This window comes from Macrobrachium nipponense, chromosome 15, assembly GCF_015104395.2.
Source record: "Macrobrachium nipponense isolate FS-2020 chromosome 15, ASM1510439v2, whole genome shotgun sequence".
NCBI classification, from domain to species: Eukaryota; Metazoa; Arthropoda; class Malacostraca; order Decapoda; family Palaemonidae; genus Macrobrachium; species Macrobrachium nipponense.
The window spans coordinates 63108102-63129610 of NC_087208.1; the positions used below are offsets into that span (position 1 = coordinate 63108102).

The 21509-nt window shown below is 40.2% G+C and overlaps 1 protein-coding gene across 1 annotated transcript in view; it reads left to right on the forward strand.

The window, feature by feature from the left end:
* The first annotated feature begins 631 nt into the window (after positions 1-631).
* LOC135195016 (organic cation transporter protein-like) overlaps positions 632-21509 on the forward strand; it is a 113894-nt gene continuing 93016 nt past the window's right edge. The window contains exon 1 of the mRNA XM_064221303.1: positions 632-724. The gene's annotated coding sequence lies outside the window, so the exon portion shown is untranslated. The remainder of the gene's footprint in view (positions 725-21509) is intronic.

Genomic DNA, 21509 nt, shown 5'->3' on the forward strand with positions numbered 1-21509 from the left:
AACTCTCTTAAATTTTACTTTATAGCGCATTTTCACCTTTAGATCCTTGTACTTCATGGCATCCCTTTTCTGGAGCATGATCTCTCGCTGTCCATCCTCTCCAACTCCTTGTTTTCTGACAGAAAGTGTCCCAGTGTTTGTCTTTATAGCCTTAATTATTTTTTGGCGTTAGACCTCAAACTCGTCCTCTTCACTGTCTTTTGCCTTGGGCACTTTCTGCCTTTATATATATTAGGTCTAGGTCTTCAGGCACTTTCTGCCTTTAATCATTATTAGGTCTAGGTCTTCAGGCACTTTCTACCTTTAATCATATTAGGTCTAGGTCTTCAGGCACTTTCTGTCTTTAATCATATTAGATATTAGGTCTAGGTCTTCAGGCACTTTCTGTCTTAAATCATATTAGGTCTAGGTCTTCAGGCACTTTCTGTCTTCAATCATATTAGGTTTAGGTCTTCATCTCCCTCTCTTTTCCGTGATTTCCAAGGCCTGCTTACCTGCCTATCTGCTTTTGTGACTTATCTGTTCCTCGTAACTTAAAACGTGTCACAACCACCTCGATTGTAATCGACGTCTATTTCTGTCCCTCGAAATTCAGGCATCCAAAGGGTATATATACTATTCACCGCGTCTGCCACTGCTTCAGGTCGAGTTGATTGCTCCCAGTAGTGTAACTGACCTTCCCAAGCTATGAGATCATCATTCAGCCCGCGGGTAAATTTCTGACGTAAGATCTCTATTTAGTTTTTTAATAATCTGTCTAACAGACAAACAAAAACAAACCTTTATCCCTGTCTGGGGGTATTTGGATGCTAAGCACACCTATACACGTTCATAACCTTTGTAACAATGTGCACAATCATAGAGGAATCTTTATTGGTACCCATGTAATGGTGCCCGCTACCGTGAGTGGATTTAACAAAGGTACTTTAGAAACTCAATTCACATGACTGTTCTGTGGTAGACATTTAGTGTAGAGGATTCTTGTCTTTCATGGTTACGAATTACCAGTACTACTTAGATTGTGACGTAATCAATAAGTGTCGGCTCGACGAGCAAGGCTCCAAACAAAAAATAAACAACCTATAGGCCTACTTGGACTCAGTTGAAAAAGGGCATTCTGACCCCTGTATCTTATTGTATTTTGAATAAGATCTCAAGTGTTTTGGTTTAAATATTGTAGATTAGGCAACGCTTTAAAGCTATGGACGAAATTAATTGCTTTCTGTTGGTTCTACTGTTGCAATTCGATTATGTATAGTTCAAGTTAAAGATGCCTGGTTTCAGTTCTCCATCACCTTGACGTCCTCAGGCGAACGACAGCCAAGTTCCATATATATTATATATATATATATATATATATATATATATATATATATATATATATATATATATATATATTATATATAGAACCTGACTGACGTTCGCCTGAGGACTTCAAGGTGATGGATAACTGAAACCAACCATCTTTAACTTAAACTTTATATATAAATCGAATATGTATATATATATATATATATATATATATATATATATATATATATATATATATATATAGTATATATATATATATATATATATATATAGAGAGAGAGAGAGAGAGAGAGAGAGAGAGGAGAGAGGAGAGAGAGAGAGAGAGCGAGCCTGGCTGTGGTCAACCATAGGCCGACATTGCTTAAACCGTAATATCATGGTTATTTTTCATTGTAGAAGAAAAGTAAGATCATATTTGGAATCCTCGTGAAAAGTTCCAATTCATATATGCTTTCTTTTTTCTCTACGAATAATAATAAAGAATTTAATTGGCCGGATATCGGGAACAAAACGGTACCCTGGTGAAAGTCATTCCCTATAAAATCTACATATATATATGTATATGTTTTGACTGTGGTTCAATTTGGTCCAGTAGTTTCGCCTTCTGTAGCAAATAAACATACATATATACATAGGGTGACCATACGTCCCCCTTGAGGGTGACAGTCCCTCTTTTTGACTTTATCCCCCAAAAAACTGCGGTCTTGGAGGTACGCCCTAATGTCCCCCTTTCAGCCTTTCTTTTTTATGTAATTACTACAATTGTCCTTAAAAATTATTGACTAATTTTCGTTTAAAATGTCAGCAATAAATAATGTCTGAATAAAAACAATGTCATCGATAAACCTAATTTATCATTTCCTGTTACTGAATATACTTAGTAAAGATAAAATCAAGCCAAAAATATGCCAAAGAATGATGTAGTAATTTTTTTCTTTTTAAATAATGTCTGTAATTTTCCTTAAAATTTAAAGAATAGTTTTCTGTTTAAAATGTCAGCAATAATGTCTGAATAAAAGCACTAATTGATAGACCTTAAAATGTCGGCGAAGATGTCTGAATAAAAAAACTGATTGATAGACTTTCTCATTTATCATCACCTGTAATTGAATATACTAATGTATTAAACTTCTGAATTTATAACGACTCAACATAAGTGCAAGTGCGCATGGGCTTACTATATACCCTTATCCCCCTTTCACAGGTCAAATAAATGGCCACCCTATATATACATCCGACCGTCAGCTTTATATGTAAATAATATATATGTATATATACTATATACAATATACATATTACATATATATTAAAAGAAGAAATTAATGTGTCAGTGAATTACGTGGTATCAGCTTTTCTGGCTTGGAGACATTCATCAAACGAAGGAATTTGATGAATGTGCATTGTTGGGCCGAAGGCTGTTATAACAGTTGCAATGGGGATCTTAGAGGTGTGGCAGATGTATACATCCATTTGTGCGTGCATGATAGGTCCAACCGCTCGAGATGCTTAAGTGAAAGCACACATTCTTTTGAGATAAGGAGGCCATCAAAAAGGTATGGCACATATTTAAATGACTTAGAAACAGTAACCTTTGAAAAGAGAGAAGTGTGAAGTGTATACATATATTTAACATTGTGTGGTGGGGAATATAATGGATATGTCTCTCTGTTTCAGATGGGTCCCATGTCATTATTCTAGAAACGGGATTCTCTAAGTTTGACTATCGAAATGTAGTAGTTGACAATTTGAGATTTTGGGGTGATTACTTAGACTAATTCAGGGGAATAGAATGACCATTTACAGTTCTTTGTGGGTCATACTCACTTCTTAGCTATGATCGTTCTTTTTAATCACTTTGCTCTATTTTATGTTCATATGGTTTGGGAGATAAATAGCATATTTTTGTATTTATGTGAACTAATTAGCCTAGTTTGACAATGCTTGCAGAGAGAGGCCGGCCCGCTACTAAAAGGTAAGAGTTGCCGCTTATATTTTTGATAGGGGGTTGTTAATATATATACATACATATGCATATCCATACATATACATATACACATACACATACATATACATATACATATATTAAAACATACATATTCATATTTATATATAGATATATATATATATATATATATAATATCTATATATATATATAATAAATATATATCATACATATACATATACACATACATATACATTACATATACATAAATATACATACATAACTTATTTATATATAATTATATATAATTATATTATATGATTATATATTATAAGTATATATATATATATATATAATATATATTTATATATATGTATATATAGCAACATATATCAGTCGGTGCAAGATGAAGGACAATACTTTATTCCCAGTATATGTACTTTTATTGTCGCAACGTTTCAAGACAAAAGTCCCATTATCAAACTAAAGAAAGTTAAAAACAAAAGTTAAAATCACAAACTCGGAATACAAATTAAAAGTTTAAACAGTTTACAAATATAAAAAGAAACAAGTACAAGAGTAGGGAGGAGTCAATACCATAAGGTGCTGAAAGCACAGACGAGTGACAATTCGGGCCGGGTCAGCTTCGACTTGAACTCACGAGAGATACAGAGGTGTTGAGGAAGACTGGGTGTTTAACTGCGGAACGAGTTGTTTAATGAAGAGTGATTCTAAAATAGTTAATGCTGTTCTTAGGGGATTGGCCTATAATTTTAAAATCTTTGTAATTCATGTCATGTTTACATTTCTTTGTATGTTCGCGTATACATGAAAACTCGGGATTAGTTAATTTGACACCTGTTCTATAACTAAAGCCTCGATGAGAGTCTAATCTCACTTTGAGTAACCTCCGTGTGGAGTCTAGATTACATCTAGGGCAATTAAATAGATATACGACTCCTGAGGTCATCAGTGGATCGAGTTTCTCCTTGTGTTTAAACAAAGATCTGATATTCAATTGCAGGAAAAACCTTCTATTAACAGTTTCAGTTCACGGTAGAAATTTTTGTTATGAATAAATGGGACACTTGCATATAATCGTAATTTTGGCACTGTTGGTATCTCAATTTTAGGATGGAAGATATTGTTCAACTTCAAGAATTTGTACAGGTGTTTATAAAAAAAAGTTTCGATGGAAAGCAATTGTCAGTGAAATATTAGTGGAGATAGGTTATTTCATTGTGAAAATGATTCCAGTTAGACGTTATGTTAAAAGCCCTATGAAAGAGGGTAGACATGGAGTTTAGTTTAAAATTATAAAAACAGTTGCTGTAAAATTCGATCCCAGGCCGGTGAACGTTTCCTTTCTAAAAAACCGTGGTGTTCAAATGATCATCATATCTAAAAACGGTTACATCCAAAAATGGCAGTTCATTTTCCTTTTCATATTCAATCGTGAAATTAATGTTAGGGTGTATTTCATTGGTATAATCAAGAAATTTGTCAGCCTGATCTTTATCTCTGAACAATATTATAAAATAATAAATAGTAGGCCAAATTATTAAAAGTGGCATCTGGGTCAGTAAAAATACGGCTAACAATAATATCAATGGTTTCTTCTACCGGTACATTAGTAAAAATAGACTCCACATCCATGCTAACCATAAATAAGTCTGAATCCAGGGGTAAGATTTATTCTTTAAAATTTTCTGAATTCTTACAACTATAGATATTGGTAGTTAAAGGCGCTAGGAGAGACACAAGAAATTTGGCAATTTTGTAATTACTGTAGATGTGGTATAGGTGAGGATGGGCCTCATTGGTATACCACCTTTATGGATTTTAGGTAATCCGTATGGGTTACCTAAAATCCATAAGAAAATGATTTTAAAATTATAGGCCAATCCCCTAAGAACAGCATTAAACATCTCGTTCCGCAGTTAAACACCCAGTCTTCCTCAACACCTCTGTATCTCTCGCGAGTTCAAGTCGAAGCTGACCCGGCACGAATTGTCACTCGGTCTGTGCTTTCAGCACCTTAAGGTATTGACCCCTCCCTACTCTTGTACTTGTTTCTTTTTATATTTGTAAACTGTTTAAACTTTTAATTTGTATTCCGAGTTTGTGATTTTAACTTTTGTTTTATCTTTTTTAGCTTGATAATGGGACTTTTGTCTTGAAACGTCGCGACAATAAAAGTACGTACATATGATGGGAATAAAGTTTTGTCCTTCACCTTGCACCGACCGATGTCTACTGGTTGATAGAACCGCCTTCAATTTTCACTGTCTATATCTATCTGTCTATCTATCTATCTATCTATATATGTATATATAATATATTATATATATATATATAATATATATATATATATATATATATATAGATATATATATATACACACTATAATAAATGGAGCCCATAAAACGCCAAAATATTAGAAAGTAAGTACTCTATTTCAGAGACTGCTGTCTCGCTCATCATGTAGGTAATGAAATATAGTACTTACTCTCTATATATTTTGGCGTATTTATGGGCTCCTTTTATTAGATGAAATTCTGTTGTAACAGAAAATTTTTACAGGTCATATACTAAATATATATATATATACTATATATATATATATATATATATATATATATATATATATATATTATATAATATGTGTGTATGTATGTATTATATTTTGTTTTCAATTTTAACCGAGTTGCAGGGCGAGGAAATGCTCCAACAAGTGAGAATACGTCACTATTGAAGTTTTCCGTCACTTCCCATGATACTAGAAGCTTCAGTCTTTCTTTAGGTTGTAATGCTTATGACAGGCATTACTCAAAATCAAAAACTCTTTGGTATCACTCGCAAAGCCAGCTCCATAAATTAAGTGGTTTCCTAATTGAATTTTGAGTCAACCGTGTCATGTATTTGCTGAGTTTGTTCGAGGAATTCATTCTGTGGCTGAAGTCTCCATGTTTATGGCACGGTTAAGGTATAATATACCTAGATCGTGGTTTATGGATGATTGTTACTAAGATTTGAAGATTCAGTGTCATGATGCAGTAAAAGATTGAGGAGTAATGGGACACGAGGGAGAATGATTCCGGGACATTTATTAATTCGGTGAAGCGTAGGCTGCCGAATTTTGAAATATTTTTAGAGTGAATGATACCTGCCTTGAATTGGCCAAGATTATTTGTGGTGTCTAAGAAAGACCCAGGTAATTCATGTGTTTTAGGTCTTGACACGCCGCTTCTGAATATAAAAATTAGAAGTCTTCCATTCGCTCCATGTTGGACGAGTGGTTTGCATGCTGGCCTTCCGATTCGGTAGTCGAAAGTTCGACTCCCCGCTTTGCCAACGTAAAAATGTCTAATCCTTCTGGCCAGCCCTAGGAGAGCTTTTAATCAGCTCAGTGGTCTGATTGAACTAAGATATACTTAGTCTTCCAGTCGTCTTAGTACGCTTAATAAATTCAATGGTTCGCAACTTTTTTATTTTTATTTTTTTGGATGGGGGTGGGGAAAGGGGGGGCATGCCCCACCTAGACTCCTCGGAAATCCTGATGCCCCCTTTGGTGATATACTATAATTCTCATATTCACGTGGAGGAATCTTAAAAGGCCATAAACTTGGTTTCAACATTCTCAAACCCCCCCCCCCCCCTCCCCTTAAGCAAGCTTATCCCAGCAACAAAAGGCGGGCAGGAATCCAGTTTTGATGATGGAGGCATTAATGTACCAAGGTAGAGGTTGCCTATGGCCCAAAACATGTATACCATCACCTAAATCTGTCAATACAATACTTTCAACTGTTGGTGTTGAAATATTTTTTTTTTATTTATTTCCTATCGAACCTGAAGCGGACCTCTCTCAGAGGCCGTAACACTGTGTCGACCCTTTCCAGAAATCCAATTTTGATGACGGAGGCATTTACTTACCAAGGTAGAGGTTGCCTATGGCCCAAAGTTGGTATACCAGTACCTAAAGGCCTGTCCACACGTCGGGCCTGATTGGCGGACTTCCCCTCTAACGGGCACACTTGACGGGCAAACCGTCAAATTGCCCGATGGGTCTTGTAGCAAAATCACCTAGGTGGTGCCCGATGGCTTGAGCTTCGACCCTGGCAGAACGTACGTTAACCATATACATTTCTTTTTCTGAGCCATTCTTTGCACCATATTCTCTTCTTTTTCATCATACACAAAGCAATTATCATGCTACACTATCTTCCTCCTTTGCGGTAGGCACCATGTTTATCGTACCGCACTGAAACACACTACTGGGCATCGTCGGGCTCGCCCCCAACCTCTCCATCGCCTCACCCTGTGTGGACAACATTCACGAATAAGTCCGCCAGAATTTGCCCGTCAACCCCAGGGAGCACAACAGCCGATCGAGGCCCGGTCGGTGGTTGACAGGCCACTTTAAGCTGGCAATACAATGACCAACTGCTTAAGCAGGCAAATGCCAGCGACAAAAGGTGGGCAGAAATCCAGTTTTGATGACGGCGGCATTAACTTACCAAGGTAGAGGTTACCTATGGCCCAAAACAGGTATACCATTACCTAAATCTGGCAATACAATACCAAATTGCTTAAGGAAGCTTATGCCAGCAACAAAAGGTGGGCAGAAATCCACTTATGATGACAAAGGCATTAACTTACCAAGGTAAAGCCTGCCAATGGCCCAAAACTGGTATACCATCACCTAAATCTCGTAATACAATGCCCATTTGCTTAAGCAGCCTTATGGCAGCAACAAAAGGTGGGCAGAAATCCAGTTTTGATGATGAAGGCATTAACTTACCAAGGTAGAGGTTGCCTATGGCCCAAAACTGGTATACCATCACCTAAATCTGGCAATACAATGCTGAATTGCTCAAGCAGGATTATGCCAGCAACAAAAGGTGAGCATAAACCCAGTTTTGATGTCGGACGCATTTGGCAATTTGGCAATACAACGCCAAATTGCTTAAGCAGGCTTATGCCAGCAGCAAAAGGTGAACAGAAATCCAGTTTAGATGATGGAGTCTTTCCCCTACCAAGGTAAAGGTTGCTTATGGCCCAAAACTGGTATACCAACAACTAAAGATGGCAATACAATACCGAACTACTTAAGCAGGCTAACGCCAGCAACAAAAGGTGGGCAGAAATCCAGTTTTGATTATGGAGGCATTAACTCACTAAGGTAGAGGTTGACTATGGCCCTAAACTTGTATAGCAACACATAAAGCTGGCAATACAATGCCCATCTGCTTAAGCAGGCTTATACCAGCAACCAAAGGTGGACAGAAATCCAGTTTTGATGATGGAGACATTAACTTACCAAGGTAGAGGTTGCCTATGGTCCAAAGTTGGTATACCAATACCTTAAGCTGGCAATACAATGACCAACTTCTTAAGCAGGCAAATGCCAGCGACAAAAGGTGGGCAGAAATCCAGTTTTGATGACAGCGGCATTAACTTACCAAGGTAGAGGTTGCCTATGGCCCAAAACTGGTATACCAACACCTAAAACTGGCAATACAATGCCGAATTTCTCAAGCAGGTTTATGCCAGCAATAAAAGGTGGGCATAAATCCAGTTTTGATGAGGGAGGCATTAACATACCAAGGTAGAGGTTGCCTATGGCCCAGAACTGGTGTACCAACACCTAAAACCGGCAATACAATACCAAATTGCTTAAGTAGGCTTATGCCAGCAACAAAAGGTATGCAGAAATCCAGTTTTGATGAGGGAGGCATTAACATACCAAGGTAGAGGTTGCCTATTCGCCCGAACTGGTGTACACACCTAAACGCAATACAATACATTGCTAAGTAGGCTTATGCCGCGACAAGAGGTATGCCGAAATCACAGTTTTGATGAGGGAGGCATTAACATACCAAGGTAGAGGTTGCCTATGGCCCAGAACTGGTGTACCAATACCTAAAACCGGCAATACAATACCAAAATGATTAAGGAGGCTAATGCCAGCAACAAAAGGTGGGCAGAAATTCAGTTTTGACGATGGAGGCATTAACTTACCAAGGTAGAAGTTGCCTATGGCCCAGAACTGGTATACCAACACCTAAAGCTGGCAATACAATACCAAAATGTGGGCAGAAATCCAATTTTAATGATGGATGCTTTAACGTACCAAGGTAGAGGTTACCTAGGGCCCAAAACTGGTATACCATCACCTAAATCTGGCAATACAATCCCGAATTCATTAAGGAGGCTCATGCCAGCAACATAAGGTTGGCTGAAATCCAGTTTTGATGAAGGAGGCATTAATTAAAAAAATTAAAGGGTGCCTATGGTCCAAAAATTGCATACCATCACCTAAATCTGGCAATACAAAACCAAATTGCTTAAGCAGGCTTATGCCAGCAACAAAAGTTGGACAGAAATCCAGTTTTGATGATGGGGCATTAACTTACCAAAGTAGAGGTTACCTATGGCCCAAAATGGTATACAATTGCTTAAATCTGGCAATGCGATACCAAATTGCTTAAATGGGCTTATGCCAGCAACAAAAGGTGGGCAGAAATCCTGTTTTGATGATGGAGGCATTAACGTTCTAAGCTAGAGGTTGCCTATGACCCAAAACTGGTATACCATCATCTAAATCTGGCAATACAATACCAAATTGCTTAAGCAGGCTTATGCCAGCAACAAAAGTTGGACAAAAATCCAGTTTTGATGATGGGGCATTAACTTACCAAAGTAGAGGTTACCTATGGCCCAAAATGGTATACAATTGCTTAAATCTGGCAATGCGATACCAAATTGCTTAAATGGGCTTATGCCAGCAACAAAAGTTGGGCAGAAATCCTGTTTTGATGATGGAGGCATTAACGTTCTAAGCTAGAGGTTGCCTATGGCCCAAAACTGGTATACCAACACCTAAAGCTGGCAATACAATGCCGAATTGCTTAAGGAGGCTAATGCCAGCAACAAAAGTTGGGCAGAAATCCAGTTTTGATGATGGAGACATTAACTCACCAAGGTAGAGGTTGCCTATGGCCCAGAACTGGTATACCAACACCTAAAGCTGGCAATACAATGCCGAATTGCTTAAGCAGGCTAATGCCAGCAACAAAAGGTGGGCAAAAATCCAGTTTTGATGATGGAGGCATTAACTTACCAAGGTAGAAGTTGCCTATGGGCCAAAACTGGTATACCACCACCTAAAGCTGGCAATACAATGCCGAATTGCTTAAGCAGGCTAATGCCAGCAATAAAAGGTGGGCAGAAATCCAGTTTTGATGATGGAGGCATTAACTTACCATGATAGAGGTTGCCTATGGCCCAAAACTGTTATACCAACACCTAAAGCTGGCAATGCAATGGCGAATTGCTTAAGCAGGCTAATGCCAGCAACAAAAGGTGGGCAGAAATACAGTTTTGATGAGGGAGGCATTAACTTACCATGATAGAGGTTTCCTATGGCCCAAAACTGGTATACCAACACCTAAAGCTGGCAATGCAATGCCGAATTGCTTAAGCAGGCTAATGCCAGCAACAAAAGGTGGGCAGAAATCTAGTTTTTATGAGGGAGGCATTAACTTACCAAGGTAGAGGTTGCCTATGGCCCAAAACTGGTATACCAACATCTAAAGCTGGCAATGCAATGCCGGATTGCTTAAGCAGGCTAATGCCTGCAACAAAAGGTGGGCAGAAATCCAGTTTTGATGAGGGAGGCATTAACTTACCAAGGTAGAGGTTTCCTATGGCCCAAAACTGGTATACCACCACCTAAAGCTGGGATACAATGCCGAATTGCTTAAGCAGGCTAATGCCAGCAACAAAAGGTGGGCAGAAATCCAGTTTTGATGAGGGAGGCATTAACTTACCAAGGTAAAGCTTGCCAATGGCCCAAAACTGGTATACCATCACCTAAATCTCGTAATACAATGCCCATTTGCTTAAGCAGGCTAATGCCAGCAACAAAAGGTGGACAGAAATCCAGTTTTGATGATGAAGGCATTAACTTACCAAGGTAGAGGTTACCTATGGCCCAAAACTTCTATACCCAAACCTAAAGCGGTCAACACAATGCCAAACTGATTAAGCAGGCTTATGCCAGCAATAAAAGGTGGGCAGAAATCCAGTTTTGATGATGGAGGCATTAACTTACCATGATAGAGGTTTCCTATGGCCCAAAACTGATATACCAACACCTAAAGCTGGCAATACAATGCCGAATTGCTTAAGCAGGCTAATGCAAGCAACAAAAGGTGGGCAGAAATCCACTTATGATGACAAAGGCATTAACTTACCAAGGTAAAGCTTGCCAATGGCCCAAAACTGGTATACCATCACCTAAATCTCGTAATACAATGCCCATTTGCTTAAGCAGCCTTATGGCAGCAACAAAAGGTGGACAGAAATCCAGTTTTGATGATGAAGACATTAACTTACCAAGGTAGAGGTTGCCTATGGTCCAAAGTTGGTATACCAATACCTTAAGCTGGCAATACAATGACCAACTTCTAAAGCAGGCAAATGCCAGCGACAAAAGGTGGGCAGAAATCCAGTTTTGATGACGGCGGCATTAACTTACCAAGGTAGAGGTTGCCTATGGCCCAAAACTGGTATACCAACACCTAAAACTGGCAATACAATGCCGAATTTCTCAAGCAGGTTTATGCCAGCAATAAAAGGTGGGCATAAATCCAGTTTTGATGAGGGAGGCATTAACATACCAAGGTAGAGGTTGCCTATGGCCCAGAACTGGTGTACCAACACCTAAAACCGGCAATACAATACCAAATTGCTTAAGCAGGCTAATGCCAGCAACAAAAGGTGGGCAGAAATCCAATTTTAATGATGGAGGCTTTAACGTACCAAGGTAGAGGTTACCTAGGGCCCAAAACTGGTATACCATCACCTAAATCTGGCAATACAATCCCGAATTCATTAAGGAGGCTCATGCCAGCAACATAAGGTTGGCTGAAATCCAGTTTTGATGAAGGAGGCATTAATTAAAAAAATTAGAGGGTGCCTATGGTCCAAAAATTGCATACCATCACCTAAATCTGGCAATACAAAACCAAATTGCTTAAGCAGGCTTATGCCAGCAACAAAAGTTGGACAGAAATCCAGTTTTGATGATGGGGCATTAACTTACCAAAGTAGAGGTTACATATGGCCCAAAATGGTATACAATTGCTTAAATCTGGCAATGCAATACCAAATTGCTTAAATGGGCTTATGCCAGCAACAAAAGGTGGGCAGAAATCCAGTTTTGATGACGGCGGCATTAACTTACCAAGGTAGAGGTTGCCGAATTTCTCAAGCAGGTTTATGCCAGCAATAAAAGGTAGGCAGAAATTCAGTTTTGACGATGGAGGCATTAACTTACCAAGGTAGAAGTTGCCTATGGCCCAAAACTGGTATACCATCACCTAAAACTGGCAATACAATACCAAATTGCTTAGGCAGGCTTATGCCAGCAACAAAATGTGGGCAAAAATCCAATTTAAATGATGGAGGCTTTAACGTACCAAGGTAGAGGTTACCTAGGGCCCAAAACTGGTATACCAACACCTAAAGCTGGCAATACAATCCCGAATTCATTAAGGAGGCTCATGCCAGCAACATAAGGTTGGCTGAAATCCAGTTTTGATGAAGGAGGCATTAATTAAAAAAATTAGAGGGTGCCTATGGCCCAAAACTGGTATACCAACACCTAAAGCTGGCAATGCAATGGCGAATTGCTTAAGCAGGCTAATGCCAGCAACAAAAGTTGGGCAGAAATCCAGTTTTGATGATGGAGGCATTACCTTACCAAGGTAGAGGTTGCCTATGGCCCAAAACTGGTATACCAACACCTAAAGCTGGCAATGCAATGCCGAATTGCTTAAGCAGGCTAATGCCAGCAACAAAAGTTGGGCAGAAATCCAGTTTTGATGATGGAGACATTAACTCACCAAGGTAGAGGTTGCCTATGGCCCAAAACTGGTATACCATCACCTAAAGCTGGCAATACAATGCCGAATTCCTTAAGCAGGCTAATGCCAGCAACAAAAGTTGGGCAGAAAATCCAAAGTTTTTGATGATGGAGACCTTAACTCACAAGGTAGAGGTTGCTATGGCCCAAAACTGTATAACAAACACATAAAGCTGGCAATACAATGCCGAATTGCTTAAGCAGGCTAATGCCAGCAACAAAAGTGGCAGAAATCTAGTTTTGATGATGGGAGGCATTAACTTACCAGGTAGAGGTTGCCTATGGCCCCAAAACAGTATACCAACACTAAAGTGCAATATAATGCCCACATGCTTAAGGAGGCTAATTGCCAGCAACAAAAGGTGGGCAAAAGAAATCCAGTTTTGATGATGGAGGCATTAACTTACCAAGGTAGAGGTTGCCTATGCCCAAAACTGGTATACCAACACCTAAAGCTGGCAATACAATGCCGAATTGCTTAAGCAGGCTAATGCCAGCAACAAAAGGTGGGCAAAAATCCAGTTTTGATGATGGAGGCATTAACTTACCAAGGTAGAGGTTGCCTATGGCCCAAAACAGGTATACCAACACCTAAAGCTGGCAATATAATGCCCAACTGCTTAAGGAGGCTAATGCCAGCAACAAAAGGTGGGCAGACATCCAGTTTTGATGAGGGAGGCATTAACTTACCAAGGTAGAGGTTGCCTATGGCCCAAAAGAACAGGTATACCAAACCCCTAAAGCTGGCCAATGCCAATTGTGCCGAATTGCTTAAGCAGGCTAATGCCCAAGCAATAAAAGGTGGGTGGGCAGAAATCCAAGTTTTGATGAGGGCGGAGGGCCATTAACTTACCATGGTAGAGGTTTGCCTATGGCCCAAAACTGGTATGGCCAAAATCCCTAAGGGCTGGCAATACAATGCCGAATTCCTTAAAGCTGGCTAATGCCAGCAACAAAAGGTTGTCCAGAATTATCCAGTTTTGATGATGGAGGCATTAAGCTACCAGGTAGAAGTTGCTATGGCCAAAACTGGTATACCACCACCTAAGCTGGCCATATAATGCCCAACCTGGCTTTTAGGGCTAATGTCCAGTCAACCAAAGGTTTTGGCAGAAATCCTTTTGATGGAAGGGAGGCATTTAACTTTACCAAGGTTTAGGAAGGTTGCCCTATGGGCCAAAACTCAGGGCTTAATAACCAACCTAAAGCTGGGGCAATATTAATGGCCCAACTGCTTTTAGGAGGCTAATTGCCAGCAACAAAAGGTGGGTAAGGCCAAAAATCCCTAGTTTTGGATGATGGACCGGCATTAAACCTTACCAAGGTAAGAGGTTGCCTATGGCCCGCGAAAACTGGTATTACCGAACCACCTAAAAGCTGGCAATATAATGCCCACATGCTTTAGGAGGCTAATGCCAGCAACAAAAGGTGGGCAGAAATCCAGTTTTGATGATGGAGGCATTAACTTACCAAGGTAGAGGTTGCCTATGGCCCAAAACTGGTATACCAACACCTAAAGCTGGCAATGCAATGCCGAACTACTTAAGCAGGCTAATGCCAGCAACAAAAGGTGGGCAGAAATCCAGTTTTGATGATGGAGGCATTAACTTACCAAGGTAGAGGTTGCCTATGGCCCAAAACTGGTATACCAACACCTAAAGCTGGCAATACAATGCCGAATTGCTTAAGCAGGCTAATGCTAGCAACAAAAGGTGGGCAGAAATCCAGTTTTGATGATGGAGGCATTAACTTACCATGTTAGAAGTTGCCTATGGCCCAAAACTGGTATACCAACACCTAAAGCTGGCAATGCAATGCCGAATTGCTTAAGCAGGCTAATGCTAGCAACAAAAGGTGGGCAGACATCCAGTTTTGATGATGGAGGCATTAACTTACCAAGGTAGAGGTTGGCTATGGCCCAAAACTGGTATACCAACACCTAAAGCTGGCAATACAATGCCGAATTGCTTAAGCAGACTAATGCCAGCAATAAAAGGTGGGCAGAAATCCAGTTTTGATGAGGGAGGCATTAACTTACCATGATAGAGGTTGTCTATGGCCCAAAACTGGTATACCAACACCTAAAGCTGGCAATGCAATGCCGAACTACTTAAGCAGGCTAATGCCAGCAACAAAAGGTGGGCAGAAATCCAATTTTGATGATGGAGGCATTAACTTACCATGGTAGAGGTTGCCTATGGCCCAAATCTGGTATACCAACACCTAAAGCTGGCAATGCAAAGCCGAATTACTTATGCAGGCTAATGCCAGCAACAAAAGGTGGACAGAAATCTAGTTTTGATGAGGGAGGCATTAACTTACCAAGGTAGAGGTTGCCTATGGCCCAAAACTGGTATACCAACACCAAAAGCTGGCAATGCAATGCCGGATTGCTTAAGCAGGCTAATGCCAGCAACAAAAGGTGGGCAGAAATCCAGTTTTGATGAGGGAGGCATTAACCTACCAAGGTATAGGTTGCCTATGGCCCAAAACTGGTATACCAACACCTAAAGCTGGCAATACAATGCCGAATTGCTTAAGCAGGCTAATGCCAGCAACAAAAGGTGGGCAGAAATCCAGTTTTGATGATGGAGGCATTAACTTACCATGTTAGAGGTTGCCTATGGCCCAAAACTGTTATACCAACACCTAAAGCTGGCAATGCAATGGCGAATTGCTTAAGCAGGCTAATGCCAGCAACAAAAGGTGGGCAGAAATCCAGTTTTGATGAGGGAGGCATTAACTTACCATGATAGAGGTTTCCTATGGCCCAAAACTGGTATACCAACACCTAAAGCTGGCAATGCAATGCCGAATTGCTTATGCAGGCTAATGCCAGCAACAAAAGGTGGGCAGAAATCTTGTTTTTATGAGGGAGGCATTAACTTACCAAGGTAGAGGTTGCCTATGGCCCAAAACTGGTATACCAACATCTAAAGCTGGCAATGCAATGCCGGATTGCTTAAGCAGGCTAATGCCTGCAACAAAAGGTGGGCAGAAATCCAGTTTTGATGAGAGCATTAACTTACCAAGGTAGAGGTTTCCTATGGCCCAAAACTGTATACACCACCTAAAGCTGGGATACTGGCCGAATTGGCTTAAGCAGGCTAATGCAGCAACAAAAACAAGGTTGGGCAGATCTCCAAGTTTGTGATGATGGAGGCGAATTAAAACTTTACCCAATGGTAGCGGTTTGCCTATGGCCCAAAACTGGCTACCTAAACCCTAAACGGGCAATGCAATGCCGAATCTAAAGCTGGCTAATGACAATGCCCAACAAAAGGGGGCAATGAAATCCAGTTTTGAACGCGGGAGCATAACTAGCCAAGGTAAGAAAAGGTGGCCTATGGCCCAAAAAAAATGGAAATCCTCAACCCATAAAGTTTTCGCAATGCAAGGCAGGAACATTAACTTAAGCAAGGGCTAGATGGTTAGCCTCAAAAGGTGGGCCAGAAAAAATCCAGGTTTGATGAGGGAAGGCCATTAACCTTCCGGTAAAGCGGTTTTGCCTAGGCCCAAAACTTGGTATACCCAACACTTAAAGCGGCAATACAGGCCGAAACTAACTTAAGCAAGGCATAATGCCAGCAACCAAAAGGTGGGCAGAAATCAGTTTTGATGATGGGAGGCATTAACTTACCAAAGGTAGAGGTTTTGACTATGGCCCAAAAACTTGGTTATACCCAACACCTTAAAAGCTGGCAATACAATGCCGCGAACTACTTCAAGCAGGCTAATAAGCCCAGCAAAATAAAAGGTGGGCAGAAACTCCTAGTTTTTAGGATGGAGGGAGGCATTAACCTTACCAAGGTAGAGGTTGCCTATGGCCCAAAAACTGGTTGATACCAACACCTTAAAGTGGCAATACAATGCCGAACTACTTAAGCAGGCTAAAGCCAGCAACAATAGGTTGGGCAGAAAATCGAGTTTTAATGAGGAGGCATTAACTTACAAGGTTAGATGGTTGCCTATGCCCAACAACTGGTATTACCAACACCTAAAGCTGGCAACACAATGCGCGAATACTTAAGCAGGCTAAAGCCAGCAACAATAGGTGGAGCAGGAAATCAGTTTGATAGGGGAGGCATTAACTACCAAGGTTAGAAGTTGCTATGGCCCAAAACTGGTATACAAACCTTAAAGCTGCAATACAATGGCCGGAAGCTTAAGAGGCTAAATGCAGCCAACAAAAGGTGGGCAGAAAATCGAGTTTGATGAGGAGCATTAACGTACCAAGGTAGAAGGTTGCACCATGCCCAAAACTGGTATACCAACACCTAAAGCTGGCAATACAATGCCGAACTACTTAAGCAGGCTAATGCCAGCAAAAAAGGTGGACAGAAATCCAGTTTTGATGAGGGAGGCATTAACTTACAGGTAAAGTTTCCTATGGCCCCAACCCAAAACTGGTATGCCAATGCTTAAGCTGGCACAGCAAGTTTCCATTGCTTACTCCATTAGTGACCCATAAATGGTGCCACCCACCAGTGATCCTTTTATTCTTAGAAGTCGAATGAATCAGGTGATCAGCAGAGTTTTCTGATCAACTTTTCAATATGACCAGCTGCTAGCTGAACTTGCTGGACAGTACCACTCACAGTGATAAGATTTGATATGTCAGACCGTGAAGGCATTTGTATGAGTGCACCACCACTCTTTTCAGTGAACTCTATCAGTGTTCTTCCCTGGACTCCATTGATGGCCCTGTGGAATTTTCTCGGAATGTCCAGTTCGATGGTCACATATCCTTTGATATCCTTTGAGGAAGTAAATGGGACCATTTTCCCATTGAATATTATAGAGTTGTCCCATCTTGAGAGAGAGAGCCCATCTGTGCGTGTTCCAAGTCCTGAGCACATCCTCCTGTCCATCTTGGGGGATTCGGGCTCTAGGTCAAATACAATTAGTTTACGCTGAGTTTTCTCTCTCTTTAGAGAAGCGTCTTTTTGGGGCCTTTGGCACTTATCCTCATTTTGAGAGGAAGCGTCTTTCTCCTTTACATCATAAGCAGGATTTCTCTCTTGTGATGCTTTCGAACTTGTAAGCATCTTTCCAAGGCCTGAGTTTCTGAGGTCTCTCACTTTCCTTTTTTTGGGTAGTTCTTCATTATCTGAGCATTCTTTCTCAATGCTCTTCTCCAACTTCTTTACAGGTCGACCTTTGCATACTACCACTTCTCTTTCAATTAGTTCTTCGGCGTCCTGAATTTTCACTTGATCATTTAGTTCTTCCACTATGACTTGTTCTTCAGTCTCTTGAGGATGACCCTTTACCTCAGTTAAACGAGACAGGTCTTCCTTTAAGGTCCCATTCTCTTCCACGGCTCTAGCTAATTCAGTCTCGAGTAGACTGATCTTATTCTTGAATCCCTCTAGCTCGCTAACTAGAGCCGTGTACCTTCCTTCTCTTACCAAGTCATTGGTGAGAGCCACCTCTAATTCACTTTCCAGTCTTTGTCTGTCCTCTGACAAATCTTTAATAATTTGCCTATGTTCGGCATTCTTTTTTTCCAAGTTTTCATTCTCTCTGATTAGATTGGTTTCCTTTTCCATCTGGGCTCGGTTTTGTTCATTGGCCCTTTTCAGTTCCTCTTTCAGCAGGCAGATTGATTTTTCCATTTCATCATTGCTCTTCATTTTCACCTGCAGCTGGTCATTCATCTCGCGGAGATAAGCGATGGCTTTATTTGCCTCTTCGTTCTCTGCCTCCCTCTCTTTCTGGAGAGCTTCATAATCATCGAGAACGAGGCCAGTCTCTGCCTTCAACTGTTGGTTCGTCTGCCGGAGATTATTGATAGTTTTTGTCGTCCTTTCAATCACCGCCTTTCTATTGGTCTGGATGCTTTCAATCACATTATTGAGGCGGGCAATCTCTTCTTTCTGCTGGGCGTTTATTTGCTTAAGATCACTGGTGTGTTCAATCCATCTTTCAGTCTCGACCTCTCTGTCTTTCTGGATGACGTTGATCTCATTGGAGAGGCGCTCAATCTCTTTTTCCATCTGTTCCTTCCTCTCCTCGAAAAGACTTCTCTCTTGCTCAAGTAAAATTTCCATTTCTTTCAACTTTTTCTGGTCTTCGGTGTCGGTTGGCTCTTCAGTCACATTCTGGCCTTCCGCCTCTGTGACACAAGCGTCATCAAGATAGCTATCGATCGACCACAAACCGATTCTAAAACGAACTTCTTCAATGTCTTCTTCAAAGTTCCTGTTCAGATGCTTTTCTAATAGCCAAGTGGTGAAAAACAAAATTCCTCCGAATATCATGCACAAGCCGGGAAATATCCAAGAGTTTCTAACGTTTTGGTTAAGATGATTTTCCAATTGTTCCTCCAGATTTTTGGCAACGAGTTCGCACTGTTGTCGGTCCTGTCGGGATAACCAAGGTGTTCCAAGCACTGGCCAGGGGCCGCAGAACGACGTAATCCAGCGAAGGACAGCAACGGGCAAAGAGGGCCGCTCGCAACGAATCAGCTGGTCCAGAAGACCGCTATCAAGACGAGCCTGGAGATTCAGCCCTGAGAACAGAGCTTCCAGTAAAACAACGACGATCATCATAGCTTGTAGGCAAACTGCTTTAATTGCTGAGGAGAACATTGTACAATGTATGCAGATGACGACACCTTTCTCAATCCCTACTTTCTAAAAATGCCACGGGCCTCAAGGACTCTGAAGACGGGATTCCCTCTGGGGATTCCGTCTCCAGAGGAATGTCCAGACATGTCCCAGACGTACTTGCATGTAAACACACGCACGCACACACACACACCACACGCACCACACGCACACTCCCTGGAGACTCAAATTTCGTCATGTAGCCTGAAGACAGAGCTTCGGTCCTCAGATTCTAGGGCTTTCTTGGACATACTTGCGTGTACACACGCGCACTCGTACACACAAACTCACACATATGCATATATATATATATATATATATATATATATATATATATATATATATGTGTGTGTGTGTGTGTGTATATATATTTTATATTAACATATTTATAGATTTTTCATTTACTTTTTCCTTTATAATTCCTTTTTTAATGATAAGGCGTCAATAACCTCGTCGTTGCAACGCTAGTATGAACTAACAAATGTATATAACACATATATAGAGTCAATAATGACAAATACTGAATAATTACCGACGCTCTATGTATGCTTTATACATCACCGAAGAGAAAGCCATTGACCCTCTGAGTAACATATTTTGAACAAAGTGTTGACTGGGATGTTGATCTCTTTTTCCGTTTAGCCTTAGTTAACTTTTTAATGAACTGGGTAAATTTGTTATCCAATGACAGTCCTCACAATCTTGTTTATTATCTGATACATATGATTGTGGAGCGTCAGGCGATCGGGATTCACAAGCATATGATGACGTTTGAAAGTAACGTGTTTTTATCTAATTACTGGCGATTTATGTTTTCAGTGAAAGACAATTATATCGAGATGATTTAAACGTAAATGGTGACTTTGGAACACTAACAAAGCCATTTCACAATTATAGTAAATTCCGTATCTAATAGTAAATGATAATGCATTATCGCTTACTTGGAGAGTAAGCCTACAAACTACTTTTCTGTTGTTGTTACTGTTGTTTTTACTATTGTTGTTCTTAATGGGGGGGGGGGTGTTCTGAAAAAAGTGTTTCGCCTCGAGTTAAATATACAGGAATTTTAGGATAGGACATTTATGATTTATTTATTAGAATGAAAATGAAAAAAAAATTAATAATGTGCACGTTAAATAGTACAACAAAATTATTTCTAATAAAATAGTGTTTTGTATATACATACATACATACATACATACATACATACATACATACATACATACATACATACATACATACATACATACATACATATACGCATATATTCATACCATTCTTTCATTCGGTTTCATCTTGGTCATTTCCTAGTCGAAATAATCCCAGTGGTTTAGCGATAGTAGTACTACTATTACTACTACTAGTAGTAGTAGTAGTAGTATTGGGAGTAGTAGTAGTCGTAGTAGCAGTGGCTACTAATCCTTTGGAGACCAACGCTGACACCAGATGACACGGGACACGATAAAGGTTCATTAGACAGGTAAGTTAGTTACCTGTCTGTCTTAATGATCGTTGAGACAATGTAGGCTATACCTGTATACAGTATACATAAACTCATCGTTACACTCTTCCTGTGATTCTCATAAGTGTAACTCACTTCCCTACCCTACCCACTGAGGGGTGAGATATGTGTATTTCTGGTGATAGAAGTTCACTCTCGATGTGGTTCGGAAGTCACGTAAAGCCGTTGGTCCCGTTGATGAATAACCACCAG